The following is an 18,119-nucleotide window of genomic DNA, read 5'->3' on the forward strand; positions in this document are numbered from 1 at the left end:
CTAACCCTAACCCAAACACCAACGCTAAACCTAACCCTAAGCCTAATCCCTAACCCTAACCCTAACCCTAACCCTAAACCTAACCTAACCCTAACCCTCACCCTAACCCTAACCCTAATTCTAACCCTAACCCTAACCATAACCCTAATCCTAACACCAACCCTAACCCTAACCCTAACACTAAACCTAACCTAACACCTAACCCTAACCCTAACCCTAAACCTAACACCAACCCTAACCCTAACCCTAACCCTAACACCAACCATAACCCTAACCCTAAGCCTAACCCCTAACCCTAACCCTAACACTAACCCTAACCCTAACCTTAACACCAACCTCAACCCTAACCCTATACCTAACCCCTAACCCTAACCCTAACCCTAACCCTAACCCTAACCCTAACCTAACCCTAACCTAACACCAACCCTTACCCTAACCCTAAAACTAACCCTAACCTAACCCCTAACCCTAACCCTAACCCTAACACCAACCTCAAACCTAACCCTAACCCTAACCCTAAGCCTAACCCCTAACCCTAACCCTAACCCTAACCTTAACACCAACCTCAACCCTAACCCTAACCCTAACCCTAAGCGTAACCCCTAACCCTAACCCTAGCCCTAACCCTAACCTTAACACCAACCTCAACCCTAACCCTAAACCTAACCCCTAACCCTAACCCTAAAGCTAACCCTAACCCTAACCCTAACCCTAACCCTAACCCTAACCCTAACCTAACCCTAACCCTAACCTAACCCTAACCCTAACACCAACCCTAAGCCTAACCCTAACACTAACCCTAACCTAACACCTAACCCTAAACTTAACCCTAACCCTAACACCAACCTCAACCCTAACCCTAACCCTAACCCTAACCCTAACTCCAACCTCAACCCTAATCCTAACCCTAACTCCTAACCCTAACCCTAACCCTAACCCTAACCCTAACCTAACCCTAACCCTAACACCAACCCTAACCCTAACCCTAACCCTAACCCTAACCCTAATTCTAACCCTAACCCTAACCCTAACCCTAAACCTAACACCAACCCTAACCCTAAACCTAACACCAACCTCAACCCTAACCCTAACCTTAACCCTAACCCTAACCCTAACCCTAACACCAACCTCAACCCTAACCCTAACCCTAACCCCTAACCCTAACCCTAACCCTAACCCTAACCCTAACCTAACCCTAACCCTAACACCAACCCTAACCCTAACCCTAACCCTAACCCTAATTCTAACCCTAACCCTAACCCTAACCATAACCCTAACCCTCACCCTAATCCTAACACCCACCCTAACGCTAACCCTAACACTAACCCTAACCTAACCCCTAACCCTAACACTAACCCAAACCCTAACCCTAAACCTAAAACCAACCCTAACCCTAACGCTAACGCTAACCTAACCCTAACCCTAACACCAACCCCAACCCTAACCCTAAACCTAACACCAACCCTAACCCTAACCCTAACCCTAACCCTAACCCAAATAAGGGCAAGGTGTACTGGTCTGCGACGGGCAAGTTCTAGGCCTCGGACTAGAGGGAGCCATGCGCGTTGGTCTAGAGCCCGAGCTAGGGCTAGTGGGAGTAGTAGGCGTAGCGCTGGGGTAGGCATAGGGCAAGGGGTGGGTGTCCGGGTAAACCTCGGAGTAGGCCTAGGACCAGGAGTGGGAACTGTGGCTAGGGGTAGGGATGGGGGTGGGCCTATGGGTAGGGGGGGCTGTAGGGCCAGGGGCAGGGGTAGGAGCAGAGGTAGTGCTAGGCGTAGGCCTAGGGCGAGGGGTAGTGCTCGGGGTAACCTGACTTTAACCCTAACCCTAACCATAACACTAACCCTAACCCAAATCCCTAACCCTAACTTTAACCCTAACCCTAACCCTAAACCTAACACCAACCCTAACCCTAACCCTAACACTAACCCTAACCCTAACACCAACCCTAAACCTAACCCTAAGCCTAACCCCTAACCCTAACCCTAACCCTAACCCTAACCCTAACCTAACCCTAAACCTAACACCAACCCTAACCCTAACCCTAACCCTAACCCTAATTCTAACCCTAACCCTAACCCTAACCCTAACCCTAAACCTAACACCAACCCTAACCCTAACCCTAACCCTAACCCTAATTCTAACCCTAACCCTAACCCTAACCCTAACCCTAAACCTAACACCAACCCTAACCCTAACCCTAACACCAACCTCAAACCTAACCCTAACCCTAACCCTAACCCTAACCCTAACCCTAACCTTAACCCTAACCCTAACCCTAACCCTAACACCAACCTCAACCCTAACCCTAACCCTAACACCTAACCCTAACCCTAACCCTAACCCTAACCCTAACCTTACCCTAACCCTAACACCAACCCTAACCCTAACCCTAACCCTAACCCTAATTCTAACCCTAACCCTAACCATAACCCTAACCCTAACCCTAATCCTAACACCAACCCTAACGCTAACCCTAACACTAACCCTAACCTAACCCCTAACCCTAACACTAACCCAAACCCTAACCCTAAACCTAACACCAAACCTAACCCTAACCCTAACGCTAACCTAACCCTAACCCTAACACCAACCCCAACCCTAACCCTAAACCTAACACCAACCCTAACCCTAACCCTAACCCTAACCCTAATAAGGGCAAGGTGTACTGGTCAGCGACGAGCAAGTTCTAGGCCTCGGACTAGAAAGAGCCATGCGCGTTGGTCTAGAGCCCGAGCTAGGGCTAATGGGAGTAGTAGGCGTAGCGCTGGGGTAGGCATAGGGCAAGGGGTGGGTGTCTAGGTAAACCTCGGAGTAGGCCTAGGGCCACTAGTGGGAGCTGTGGCTAGGGGTAGGGATGGTGAAGGGCCTATGGGTAGGGGGAGATGTAGGGCCAGGGGTAGGAGTAGGACCAGAGGTAGTGTTAGGCGTAAGTCTTGGGCGAGGCGTAGTGCTCGGGGTAGGGTTAGGTGAAGGGCTAGTGGTTGGCAGAGGCCCACAAGCAGTGTTAGGGTTAGGGCTCATGTTAGGCCTAGGACTAGTGGTAGTTGTAGGGGATGGCCGAGTGCTAGGGGTAGGTGTGACGGGAGGGCTCCGGGTAGTCCTAGGACTCGGAACGGATTTAGGGCTGGATTAGGGTGTGGTAAGGGTGGGTCCAGGGTGTTTTCGTAGGACACGGGTTAGTGCTCTGGCTATGGTAGGGCAAGGTGTAGTGGTCGGCGACGGGCAAGTGCTAGGCCTCGGACTAGAGTGAGCACTGGGCGTTGGTCTAGGGACCGAGGTATGGCTAGTGAGAGCGATAGGCGTAGCGCTGGGGTAGGCAAAGCCAAGGGGTGGTTGTCGGGGTAAACTTCGGAGTAGGCCTAGGGCCAGGAGTTGGAGCTTTGGCTAGGGGTAGGAATGGGGGTGGGCCTATGGGTAGGGGAAACTGTAGGGCCAGGGGTAGGGGTAGGACAAGAGGTAGTGCTAGGCGTAGACCTAGGGCGAGGGGTAGTGCTCGGGGTAGGTTTAGGTGAAGGGCTAGTGGTTGGCAGAGGCCCACGGAAAATGTTAGGGTTAGGGGTCATGTTAGGCCTAGGACTAGTGGTAGTGGTAAGGGTTGGCCGAGGGCTAGGGGTAGGTGTCACAGGAGGGCTCCGGGTAGTCCTAGGACACGGAACGAGTGTAGGGCTGGATTAGGGTGTGGTAAGTGTGGGTCCAGGGTTATTTCATAAAACACGTTTTAGTGCTCTGGCTAACAGTAGGGCAAGGTGTACTGGTCGGCGTCATGCAAGTGGTAAGCCTCGGACTAGAGGGAGCACTGGGCGTTGATCTAGGGCCTGAGGTAGGGCTAGTGGGAGCGGTAGGCGTAGCGCTGAAGTAGGCAAAGGGCAAGGGGTGGGTGTCGCGGTAAACCTCGGAGTAGGCCTAGGACCAGGAGTGGGAACTGTGGCTAGGGGTAGGAATGGGGGTGGGCCTATGGGTAGGGGGGGCTGTAGGGCCAGGGGTAGGGGTAGGACCAGAGGTAGTGCTAGGCGTAGGCCTAGGGCGAGGGGTAGTGCTCGGGGTAACCTGACTTTAACGCTAACCCTAACCCTAACCCTAACCCTAACACTAACCCTAACCCTAACCCTAACCCTAACCCTAAACCTAACACCAACCCTAACCCTAACCCTAACACTAACCCTAACCCAAACACCAACCCTAAACCTAACCCTAAGCCTAACCCCTAACCCTAACCCTAACCCTAACCCTAACCCTAACCCTAATCTAACCCTAACCCTCACCCTAACCCTAACCCTAATTCTAACCCTAACCCTAACCATAACCCTAATCCTAACACCAACCCTAACCCTAACCCTAACACTAACCCTAACCTAACACCTAACCCTAACCCTAACCCTAAACCTAACACCAACCCTAACCCTAACCCTAACCCTAACACCAACCATAACCCTAACCCTAAGCCTAACCCCTAACCCTAACCCTAACCCTAACCCTAACCTTAACACCAACCTCAACCCTAACCCTAAACCTAACCCCTAACCCTAACCCTAACCCTAACCCTAACCTAACCCTAACCCTAACACCAACCCTTACCCTAACCCTATAACTAACCCTAACCTAACCCCTAACACTAACCCTAACCCTAACCCTAACACCAACCTCAACCCTAACCCTAACCCTAACCCTAAGCCTAACCCCTAACCCTAACCCTAACCCTAAAACTAACCCTAACCTAACCCCTAACCCTAACCCTAATCCTAACCCTAACACCAACCTCAACCCTAACCCTAACCCTAACCCTAACCCTAACCCTAACCTTAACACCAACCTCAACCCTAACCCTAAACCTAACCCCTAACCATAATCCTAACCCTAACCCTAACCCTAACCTAACCCTAACCCTAACCTAACCCTAACCCTAACAGCAACCCTAAGACTAACCCTAACACTAACCCTAACCTAACACCTAACCCTAAACTTAACGCTAACCCTAACACCAACCTCAACCCTAACCCTAACCCTAACCCTAACCCTAACACCAACCTCAACCCTAACCCTAACCCTAACTCCTAACCCTAACCCTAACCCTAACCCTAACCCTAACCTAACCCTAACCCTAACACCAACCCTAACCCTCACCCTAACCCTAATTCTAACCCTAACCCTAACCCTAACCCTAACCCTAAACCTAACACCAACCCTAACCCTAACCCTAACACCAACCTCAACCCTAACCCTAACCTTAACCCTAACCCTAACCCTAACCCTAACACCAACCTCAACCCTAACCCTAACCCTAACCCCTAACCCTAACCCTAACCCTAACCCTAACCCTTACCTAACCATAACCCTAACACCAACCCTAACCCTAACCCTAACCCTAACCCTAATTCTAACCCTAACCCTAACCATAACCCTAACCCTCACCCTAATCCTAACACCAACCCTAACGCTAACCCTAACACTAACCCTAACCTAACCCCTAACCCTAACACTAACCCAAACCCTAACCCTAAACCTAACACCAACCCTAACCCTAACGCTAACGCTAACCTAACCCTAACCCTAATACCAACCCCAACCCTAACCCTAAACCTAACACCAACACTAATCCTAACCCTAACCCTAACCCTAACCCAAATAAGGGCAAGGTGTACTGGTCTGCGACGGCCAAGTTCTAGGCCTCGGACTAGAGGGAGCCATGCGCGTTGGTCTAGAGCTCGAGCTAGGGCTAGTGGGAGTAGTAGGCGTAGCGCTGGGGTAGGCATAGGGCAAGGGGTGGGTGTCGAGGTAAACCTCGGAGTAGGCCAAGGGCCAGGAGTGGGAGCTGTGGCTAGGGGTAGGGATGGGGATGGGTCTATGGGTAGGGGGAGCTGTAGGGCCAGGCGTAGGAGTAGGACCAGTGGTAGTGTTAGGCGTAAGCCTAGGGCGAGGCGTAGTGCTCGGGGTAGGGTTAGGTGAAGGGCTAGTGGTTGGCAGAGGCCCACGGGCAGTGTTAGGGTTAGGGCTCATGTTAGGCCCAGGACTAGTGGGAGTTGTAGGGGATGGCCGAGGGCTAGGGGTAGGTGTCACGGGAGGGCTCCGGGTAGTCCTAGGACTCGGAACGGATTTAGGGCTGGATTAGGGTGTGGTAAGGGTGGGTCCAGGGTGTTTTCGTAGGACACGGGTTAGTGCTCTGGCTATGGTAGGGCAAGGTGTAGTGGTCGGCGACGGGCAAGTGCTAGGCCTCGGACTAGAGTGAGCACTGGGCGTTTGTCTAGGGACCGAGGTAGGGCTAGTGGGAGCGATAGGCGTAGCGCTGGGGTAGGCAAAGGGCAAGGGGTGGTTGTCGGGGTAAACTTCGGAGTAGGCCTAGGGCCAGGCGTTGGAGCTTTGGCTAGGGGTAGATTGGGAGTGCGCCTATGGGTAGGGGGAGCTGTAGGGCCAGGGGTAGGGGTAGGACCAGAGGTAGTGCTAGGCGTAGGCCTAGGGCGAGGGGTAGTGCTCGGGGTAACCTGACTTTAACGCTAACCCTAACCCTAACCCTAACCCTAACACTAACCCTAACCCAAATCCCTAACCCTAACCCTAACCCTAACCCTAAACCTAACACCAACCCTAACCCTAACCCTAACACTAACCCTAACCCAAACACCAACACTAAACCTAAGCCTAAGCCTAACCCCTAACCCTAACCCTAACACTAACCCTAACCCTAACCCTAACCTAACCCTAACCCTCACCCTAACCCTAATTCTAACCCTAACCCTAACCATAACCCTAATCCTAACACCAACCCTAACCCTAACCCTAACACTAACCCTAACCTAACACCTAACCCTAACCCTAACCCTAAACCTAACACCAACCCTAACCCTAACCCTAACCCTAACACGAACCATAACCCTAACCCTAAGCCTAACCCCGAACCCTAACCCTAACCCTAACCCTAACCTTAACACCAACCTCAACCCTAACCCTAAACCTAACCCCTAACCCTAATCCTAACCCTAACCCTAACCCTAACCTAACCCTAACCCTAACCTAACCCTAACCCTAACACCAACCCTAAGCCTAACCCTACCACTAACCCTAACCTAACACCTAACCCTAAACCTAACCCTAACCCTAACACCAACCTCAACCCTAACCCTAAACATAACCCTAAACCTAACCCTAACACCAACCTCAACCCTAACCCTAACCCTAACCTTTAACCCTAACCCTAACCCTACCCTAACCCTAACCTAACCCTAACCCTAACACCAACCCTAACCCTAACCCTAACCCTAATTCTAACACTAACCCTAACCCTAAACCTAACCCTAAACCTAACACCAACCCTAACCCTAACCCTAACACCAACCTCAACCCTAACCCTAACCTTAACCCTAACCCTAACCCTAACACCAACCTCAACCCTAACCCTAACCCTAACCCCTAACCCTAACACCAACCCTAACCCTAACCCTAACCCTAACACCAACCATAACCCTAACCCTAAGCCTAACCCCTAACCCTAACCCTAACACTAACCCTAACACTAACCTTAACACCAACCTCAACCCTAACCCTAAACCTAACCCCTAACCCTAACCCTAACCCTAACCCTAACCCTAACCCTAACCTAACCCTAACCTAACACCAACCCTTACCCTAACCCTAAAACTAACCCTAACCTAACCCCTAACCCTAACCCTAACCCTAACACCAACCTCAAACCTAACCCTAACCCTAACCCTAAGCCTAACCCCTAACCCTAACCCTAACCTTAACCTTAACACCAACCTCAACCCTAACCCTAACCCTAACCCTAAGCGTAACCCCTAACCCTAACCCTAGCCCTAAACCTAACCTTAACACCAACCTCAACCCTAACCCTAAACCTAACCCCTAACCCTAACCCTAAAGCTAACCCTAACCCTAACCCTAACCCTAACCCTAACCTAACCCTAACCCTAACCTAACCCTAACCCTAACACCAACCCTAAGCCTAACCCTAACACTAACCCTAACCTAACACCTAACCCTAAACTTAACCCTAACCCTAACACCAACCTCAACCCTAACCCTAACCCTAACCCTAACCCTAACTCCAACCTCAACCCTAATCCTAACCCTAACTCCTAACCCTAACCCTAACCCTAACCCTAACCTAACCCTAACCCTAACACCAACCCTAACCCTAACCCTAACCCTAACCCTAACCCTAATTCTAACCCTAACCCTAACCCTAACCCTAAACCTAACACCAACCCTAACCCTAACCCTAACACCAACCTCAACCCTAACCCTAACCTTAACCCTAACCCTAACCCTAACCCTAACACCAACCTCAACCCTAACCCTAACCCTAACCCCTAACCCTAACCCTAACCCTAACCCTAACCTAACCCTAACCCTAACACCAACCCTAACCCTAACCCTAACCCTAACCCTAATTCTAACCCTAACCCTAACCCTAACCATAACCCTAACCCTCACCCTAATCCTAACACCCACCCTAACGCTAACCCTAACACTAACCCTAACCTAACCCCTAACCCTAACACTAACCCAAACCCTAACCCTAAACCTAAAACCAACCCTAACCCTAACGCTAACGCTAACCTAACCCTAACCCTAACACCAACCCCAACCCTAACCCTAAACCTAACACCAACCCTAACCCTAACCCTAACCCTAACCCTAACCCAAATAAGGGCAAGGTGTACTGGTCTGCGACGGGCAAGTTCTAGGCCTCGGACTAGAGGGAGCCATGCGCGTTGGTCTAGAGCCCGAGCTAGGGCTAGTGGGAGTAGTAGGCGTAGCGCTGGGGTAGGCATAGGGCAAGGGGTGGGTGTCCGGGTAAACCTCGGAGTAGGCCTAGGACCAGGAGTGGGAACTGTGGCTAGGGGTAGGGATGGGGGTGGGCCTATGGGTAGGGGGGGCTGTAGGGCCAGGGGCAGGGGTAGGAGCAGAGGTAGTGCTAGGCGTAGGCCTAGGGCGAGGGGTAGTGCTCGGGGTAACCTGACTTTAACCCTAACCCTAACCATAACACTAACCCTAACCCAAATCCCTAACCCTAACTTTAACCCTAACCCTAACCCTAAACCTAACACCAACCCTAACCCTAACCCTAACACTAACCCTAACCCTAACACCAACCCTAAACCTAACCCTAAGCCTAACCCCTAACCCTAACCCTAACCCTAACCCTAACCCTAACCTAACCCTAAACCTAACACCAACCCTAACCCTAACCCTAACCCTAACCCTAATTCTAACCCTAACCCTAACCCTAACCCTAACCCTAAACCTAACACCAACCCTAACCCTAACCCTAACCCTAACCCTAATTCTAACCCTAACCCTAACCCTAACCCTAACCCTAAACCTAACACCAACCCTAACCCTAACCCTAACACCAACCTCAACCCTAACCCTAACCCTAACCCTAACCCTAACCCTAACCCTAACCTTAACCCTAACCCTAACCCTAACCCTAACACCAACCTCAATCCTAACCCTAACCCTAACACCTAACCCTAACCCTAACCCTAACCCTAACCCTAACCCTAACCTTACCCTAACCCTAACACCAACCCTAACCCTAACCCTAACCCTAACCCTAATTCTAACCCTAACCCTAACCATAACCCTAACCCTAACCCTAATCCTAACACCAACCCTAACGCTAACCCTAACACTAACCCTAACCTAACCCCTAACCCTAACACTAACCCAAACCCTAACCCTAAACCTAACACCAACCCTAACCCTAACCCTAACGCTAACCTAACCCTAACCCTAACACCAACCCCAACCCTAAACCTAAACCTAACACCAACCCTAACCCTAACCCTAACCCTAACCCTAATAAGGGCAAGGTGTACTGGTCAGCGACGAGCAAGTTCTAGGCCTCGGACTAGAAAGAGCCATGCGCGTTGGTCTAGAGCTCGAGCTAGGGCTAATGGGAGTAGTAGGCGTAGCGCTGGGGTAGGCATAGGGCAAGGGGTGGGTGTCTAGGTAAACCTCGGAGTAGGCCTAGGGCCACTAGTGGGAGCTGTGGCTAGGGGTAGGGATGGTGAAGGGCCTATGGGTAGGGGGAGATGTAGGGCCAGGGGTAGGAGTAGGACCAGAGGTAGTGTTAGGCGTAAGCCTTGGGCGAGGCGTAGTGCTCGGGGTAGGGTTAGGTGAAGGGCTAGTGGTTGGCAGAGGCCCACGGGCAGTGTTAGGGTTAGGGCTCATGTTAGGCCTAGGACTAGTGGTAGTTGTAGGGGATGGCCGAGTGCTAGGGGTAGGTGTGACGGGAGGGCTCCGGGTAGTCCTAGGACTCGGAACGGATTTAGGGCTGGATTAGGGTGTGGTAAGGGTGGGTCCAGGGTGTTTTCGTAGGACACGGGTTAGTGCTCTGGCTATGGTAGGGCAAGGTGTAGTGGTCGGCGACGGGCAAGTGCTAGGCCTCGGACTAGAGTGAGCACTGGGCGTTGGTCTAGGGACCGAGGTAGGGCTAGTGGGAGCGATAGGCGTAGCGCTGGGGTAGGCAAAGCCAAGGGGTGGTTGTCGGGGTAAACTTCGGAGTAGGCCTAGGGCCAGGAGTTGGAGCTTTGGCTAGGGGTAGGAATGGGGGTGGGCCTATGGGTAGGGGAAACTGTAGGGCCAGGGGTAGGGGTAGGACAAGAGGTAGTGCTAGGCGTAGACCTAGGGCGAGGGGTAGTGCTCGGGGTAGGTTTAGGTGAAGGGCTAGTGGTTGGCAGAGGCCCACGGGCAATGTTAGGGTTAGGGGTCATGTTAGGCCTAGGACTAGTGGTAGTGGTAAGGGTTGGCCGAGGGCTAGGGGTAGGTGTCACAGGAGGGCTCCGGGTAGTCCTAGGACACGGAACGAGTGTAGGGCTGGATTAGGGTGTGGTAAGTGTGGGTCCAGGGTTATTTCATAAAACACGTTTTAGTGCTCTGGCTAACAGTAGGGCAAGGTGTACTGGTCGGCGTCATGCAAGTGGTAAGCCTCGGACTAGAGGGAGCACTGGGCGTTGATCTAGGGCCTGAGGTAGGGCTAGTGGGAGCGGTAGGCGTAGCGCTGAAGTAGGCAATGGGCAAGGGGTGGGTGTCGCGGTAAACCTCGGAGTAGGCCTAGGACCAGGAGTGGGAACTGTGGCTAGGGGTAGGGATGGGGGTGGGCCTATGGGTAGGGGGGGCTGTAGGGCCAGGGGTAGGGGTAGGACCACAGGTAGTGCTAGGCGTAGGCCTAGGGCGAGGGGTAGTGCTCAGGGTAACCTGACTTTAACGCTAACCCTAACCTTAACCCTAACCCTAACACAAACCCTAACCCAAATCCCTAACCCTAACCCTAACCCTAACCCTAAACCTAACACCAACCCTAACCCTAACCCTAACACTAACCCTAACCCAAACACCAACGCTAAACCTAACCCTAAGCCTAATCCCTAACCCTAACCCTAACCCTAACCCTAAACCTAACCTAACCCTAACCCTCACCCTAACCCTAACCCTAATTCTAACCCTAACCCTAACCATAACCCTAATCCTAACACCAACCCTAACCCTAACCCTAACACTAAACCTAACCTAACACCTAACCCTAACCCTAACCCTAAACCTAACACCAACCCTAACCCTAACCCTAACCCTAACACCAACCATAACCCTAACCCTAAGCCTAACCCCTAACCCTAACCCTAACACTAACCCTAACCCTAACCTTAACACCAACCTCAACCCTAACCCTAAACCTAACCCCTAACCCTAACCCTAACCCTAACCCTAACCCTAACCCTAACCTAACCCTAACCTAACACCAACCCTTACCCTAACCCTAAAACTAACCCTAACCTAACCCCTAACCCTAACCCTAACCCTAACACCAACCTCAAACCTAACCCTAACCCTAACCCTAAGCCTAACCCCTAACCCTAACCCTAACCCTAACCTTAACACCAACCTCAACCCTAACCCTAACCCTAACCCTAAGCGTAACCCCTAACCCTAACCCTAGCCCTAACCCTAACCTTAACACCAACCTCAACCCTAACCCTAAACCTAACCCCTAACCCTAACCCTAAAGCTAACCCTAACCCTAACCCTAACCCTAACCCTAACCCTAACCCTAACCTAACCCTAACCCTAACCTAACCCTAACCCTAACACCAACCCTAAGCCTAACCCTAACACTAACCCTAACCTAACACCTAACCCTAAACTTAACCCTAACCCTAACACCAACCTCAACCCTAACCCTAACCCTAACCCTAACCCTAACTCCAACCTCAACCCTAATCCTAACCCTAACTCCTAACCCTAACCCTAACCCTAACCCTAACCCTAACCTAACCCTAACCCTAACACCAACCCTAACCCTAACCCTAACCCTAACCCTAACCCTAATTCTAACCCTAACCCTAACCCTAACCCTAAACCTAACACCAACCCTAACCCTAACCCTAACACCAACCTCAACCCTAACCCTAACCTTAACCCTAACCCTAACCCTAACCCTAACACCAACCTCAACCCTAACCCTAACCCTAACCCCTAACCCTAACCCTAACCCTAACCCTAACCCTAACCTAACCCTAACCCTAACACCAACCCTAACCCTAACCCTAACCCTAACCCTAATTCTAACCCTAACCCTAACCCTAACCATAACCCTAACCCTCACCCTAATCCTAACACCCACCCTAACGCTAACCCTAACACTAACCCTAACCTAACCCCTAACCCTAACACTAACCCAAACCCTAACCCTAAACCTAAAACCAACCCTAACCCTAACGCTAACGCTAACCTAACCCTAACCCTAACACCAACCCCAACCCTAACCCTAAACCTAACACCAACCCTAACCCTAACCCTAACCCTAACCCTAACCCAAATAAGGGCAATGTGTACTGGTCTGCGACGGGCAAGTTCTAGGCCTCGGACTAGAGGGAGCCATGCGCGTTGGTCTAGAGCCCGAGCTAGGGCTAGTGGGAGTAGTAGGCGTAGCGCTGGGGTAGGCATAGGGCAAGGGGTGGGTGTCCGGGTAAACCTCGGAGTAGGCCTAGGACCAGGAGTGGGAACTGTGGCTAGGGGTAGGGATGGGGGGTGGGCCTATGGGTAGGGGGGGCTGTAGGGCCAGGGGCAGGGGTAGGAGCAGAGGTAGTGCTAGGCGTAGGCCTAGGGCGAGGGGTAGTGCTCGGGGTAACCTGACTTTAACCCTAACCCTAACCATAACACTAACCCTAACCCAAATCCCTAACCCTAACTTTAACCCTAACCCTAACCCTAAACCTAACACCAACCCTAACCCTAACCCTAACACTAACCCTAACCCTAACACCAACCCTAAACCTAACCCTAAGCCTAACCCCTAACCCTAACCCTAACCCTAACCCTAACCCTAACCTAACCCTAAACCTAACACCAACCCTAACCCTAACCCTAACCCTAACCCTAATTCTAACCCTAACCCTAACCCTAACCCTAACCCTAAACCTAACACCAACCCTAACCCTAACCCTAACCCTAACCCTAACTCTAACCCTAACCCTAACCCTAACCCTAACCCTAAACCTAACACCAACCCTAACCCTAACCCTAACACCAACCTCAAACCTAACCCTAACCCTAACCCTAACCCTAACCCTAACCCTAACCTTAACCCTAACCCTAACCCTAACCCTAACACCAACCTCAACCCTAACCCTAACCCTAACACCTTACCCTAACCCTAACCCTAACCCTAACCCTAACCCTAACCCTAACCCTAACCTTACCCTAACCCTAACACCAACCCTAACCCTAAACCTAACCCTAACCCTAATTCTAACCCTAACCCTAACCATAACCCTAACCCTAACCCTAATCCTAACACCAACCCTAACGCTAACCCTAACACTAACCCTAACCTAACCCCTAACCCTAACACTAATCCAAACCCTAACCCTAAACCTAACACCAACCCTAACCCTAACCCTAACGCTAACCTAACCCTAACCCTAACACCAACCCCAACCCTAACCCTAAACCTAACACCAACCCTAACCCTAACCCTAACCCTAACCCTAATAAGGGCAAGGTGTACTGGTCAGCGACGAGCAAGTTCTAGGCCTCGGACTAGAAAGAGCCATGCGCGTTGGTCTAGAGCCCGAGCTAGGGCTAATGGGAGTAGTAGGCGTAGCGCTGGGGTAGGCATAGGGCAAGGGGTGGGTGTCTAGGTAAACCTCGGAGTAGGCCTAGGGCCACTAGTGGGAGCTGTGGCTAGGGGTAGGGATGGTGAAGGGCCTATGGGTAGGGGGAGATGTAGGGCCAGGGGTAGGAGTAGGACCAGAGGTAGTGTTAGGCGTAAGCCTTGGGCGAGGCGTAGTGCTCGGGGTAGGGTTAGGTGAAGGGCTAGTGGTTGGCAGAGGCCCACGGGCAGTGTTAGGGTTAGGGCTCATGTTAGGCCTAGGACTAGTGGTAGTTGTAGGGGATGGCCGAGTGCTAGGGGTAGGTGTGACGGGAGGGCTCCGGGTAGTCCTAGGACTCGGAACGGATTTAGGGCTGGATTAGGGTGTGGTAAGGGTGGGTCCAGGGTGTTTTCGTAGGACACGGGTTAGTGCTCTGGCTATGGTAGGGCAAGGTGTAGTGGTCGGCGACGGGCAAGTGCTAGGCCTCGGACTAGAGTGAGCACTGGGCGTTGGTCTAGGGACCGAGGTAGGGCTAGTGGGAGCGATAGGCGTAGCGCTGGGGTAGGCAAAGCCAAGGGGTGGTTGTCGGGGTAAACTTCGGAGTAGGCCTAGGGCCAGGAGTTGGAGCTTTGGCTAGGGGTAGGAATGGGGGTGGGCCTATGGGTAGGGGAAACTGTAGGGCCAGAGGTAGGGGTAGGACAAGAGGTAGTGCTAGGCGTAGACCTAGGGCGAGGGGTAGTGCTCGGGGTAGGTTTAGGTGAAGGGCTAGTGGTTGGCAGAGGCCCACGGGCAATGTTAGGGTTAGGGGTCATGTTAGGCCTAGGACTAGTGGTAGTGGTAAGGGTTGGCCGAGGGCTAGGGGTAGGTGTCACAGGAGGGCTCCGGGTAGTCCTAGGACACGGAACGAGTGTAGGGCTGGATTAGGGTGTGGTAAGTGTGGGTCCAGGGTTATTTCATAAAACACGTTTTAGTGCTCTGGCTAACAGTAGGGCAAGGTGTACTGGTCGGCGTCATGCAAGTGGTAAGCCTCGGACTAGAGGGAGCACTGGGCGTTGATCTAGGGCCTGAGGTAGGGCTAGTGGGAGCGGTAGGCGTAGCGCTGAAGTAGGCAAAGGGCAAGGGGTGGGTGTCGCGGTAAACCTCGGAGTAGGCCTAGGACCAGGAGTGGGAACTGTGGCTAGGGGTAGGGATGGGGGTGGGCCTATGGGTAGGGGGGGCTGTAGGGCCAGGGGTAGGGGTAGGACCAGAGGTAGTGCTAGGCGTAGGCCTAGGGCGAGGGGTAGTGCTCGGGGTAACCTGACTTTAACGCTAACCCTAACCCTAACCCTAACCCTAACACTAACCCTAACCCTAACCCTAACCCTAACCCTAAACCTAACACCAACCCTAACCCTAACCCTAACACTAACCCTAACCCAAACACCAACCCTAAACCTAACCCTAAGCCTAACCCCTAACCCTAACCCTAACACTAACCCTAACCCTAACCCTAATCTAACCCTAACCCTCACCCTAACCCTAACCCTAATTCTAACCCTAACCCTAACCATAACCCTAATCCTAACACCAACCCTAACCCTAACCCTAACACTAACCCTAACCTAACACCTAACCCTAACCCTAACCCTAAACCTAACACCAACCCTAACCCTAACCCTAACCCTAACACCAACCATAACCCTAACCCTAAGCCTAACCCCTAACCCTAACACTAACCCTAACCCTAACCTTAACACCAACCTCAAACCTAACCCTAAACCTAACCCCTAACCCTAACCCTAACCCTAACCCTAACCCTAACCTAACCCTAACCCTAACACCAACCCTTACCCTAACCCTATAACTAACCCTAACCTAACCCCTAACCCTAACCCTAACCCTAACCCTAACACCAACCTCAACCCTAACCCTAACCCTAACCCTAAGCCTAACCCCTAACCCTAACCCTAACCCTAAAACTAACCCTAACCTAACCCCTAACCCTAACCCTAATCCTAACCCTAACACCAACCTCAACCCTAACCCTAACCCTAACCCTAACCCTAACCTTAACACCAACCTCAACCCTAACCCTAAACCTAACCCCTAACCATAATCCTAACCCTAACCCTAACCCTAACCTAACCCTAACCCTAACCTAACCCTAACCCTAACAGCAACCCTAAGACTAACCCTAACACTAACCCTAACCTAACACCTAACCCTAAACTTAACGCTAACCCTAACACCAACCTCAACCCTAACCCTAACCCTAACCCTAACCCTAACACCAACCTCAACCCTAACCCTAACCCTAACTCCTAACCCTAACCCTAACCCTAACCCTAACCCTAACCTAACCCTAACCCTAACACCAACCCTAACCCTCACCCTAACCCTAATTCTAACCCTAACCCTAACCCTAACCCTAACCCTAAACCTAACACCAACACTAACCCTAACCCTAACACCAACCTCAACCCTAACCCTAACCTTAACCCTAACCCTAACCCTAACCCTAACACCAACCTCAACCCTAACCCTAACCCTAACCCTAATTCTAACCCTAACCCTAACCCTAACCCTAACCCTAACCCTAAACCTAACACCAACCCTAACCCTAACCCTAACCCTAACCCTAATTCTAACCCTAACCCTAACCCTAACCCTAACCCTAAACCTAAACCAACCCTAACCCTAACCCTAACACCAACCTCAACCCTAACCCTAACCCTAACCCTAACCCTAACCCTAACCCTAACCTTAACCCTAACCCTAACCCTAACCCTAACACCAACCTCAATCCTAACCCTAACCCTAACACCTAACCCTAACCCTAACCCTAACCCTAACCCTAACCCTAACCTTACCCTAACCCTAACACCAACCCTAACCCTAACCCTAACCCTAACCCTAATTCTAACCCTAACCCTAACCATAACCCTAACCCTAACCCTAATCCTAACACCAACCCTAACGCTAACCCTAACACTAACCCTAACCTAACCCCTAACCCTAACACTAACCCAAACCCTAACCCTAAACCTAACACCAACCCTAACCCTAACCCTAACACTAACCCTAACCCAAACACCAACCCTAAACCTAACCCTAAGCCTAACCCCTAACCCTAACCTTAACCCTAACCCTAACCCTAACCCTAATCTAACCCTAACCCTCACCCTAACCCTAACCCTAATTCTAACCCTAACCCTAACCATAACCCTAATCCTAACACCAACCCTAACCCTAACCCTAACACTAACCCTAACCTAACACCTAACCCTAACCCTAACCCTAAACCTAACACCAACCCTAACCCTAACCCTAACACCAACCATAACCCTAACCCTAAGCCTAACCCCTAACCCTAACCCTAACCCTAACCCTAACCTTAACACCAACCTCAACCCTAACCCTAAACCTAACCCCTAACCCTAACCCTAACCCTAACCTAACCCTAACCCTAACACCAACCCTTACCCTAACCCTATAACTAACCCTAACCTAACCCCTAACCCTAACCCTAACCCTAACCCTAACACCAACCTCAACCCTAACCCTAACCCTAACCCTAAGCCTAACCCCTAACCCTAACCCTAACCCTAAAACTAACCCTAACCTAACCCCTAACCCTAACCCTAATCCTAACCCTAACACCAACCTCAACCCTAACCCTAACCCTAACCCTAACCCTAACCCTAACCTTAACACCAACCTCAACCCTAACCCTAAACCTAACCCCTAACCATAATCCTAACCCTAACCCTAACCCTAACCTAACCCTAACCCTAACCTAACCCTAACCCTAACAGCAACCCTAAGACTAACCCTAACACTAACCCTAACCTAACACCTAACCCTAAACTTAACGCTAACCCTAACACCAACCTCAACCCTAACCCTAACCCTAACCCTAACCCTAACACCAACCTCAACCCTAACCCTAACCCTAACTCCTAACCCTAACCCTAACCCTAACCCTAACCCTAACCTAACCCTAACCCTAACACCAACCCTAACCCT

Source organism: Rhinolophus hipposideros (assembly GCF_964194185.1).
Source record: "Rhinolophus hipposideros genome assembly, chromosome: 4".
In the NCBI taxonomy this organism is placed as follows: Eukaryota; Metazoa; Chordata; class Mammalia; order Chiroptera; family Rhinolophidae; genus Rhinolophus; species Rhinolophus hipposideros.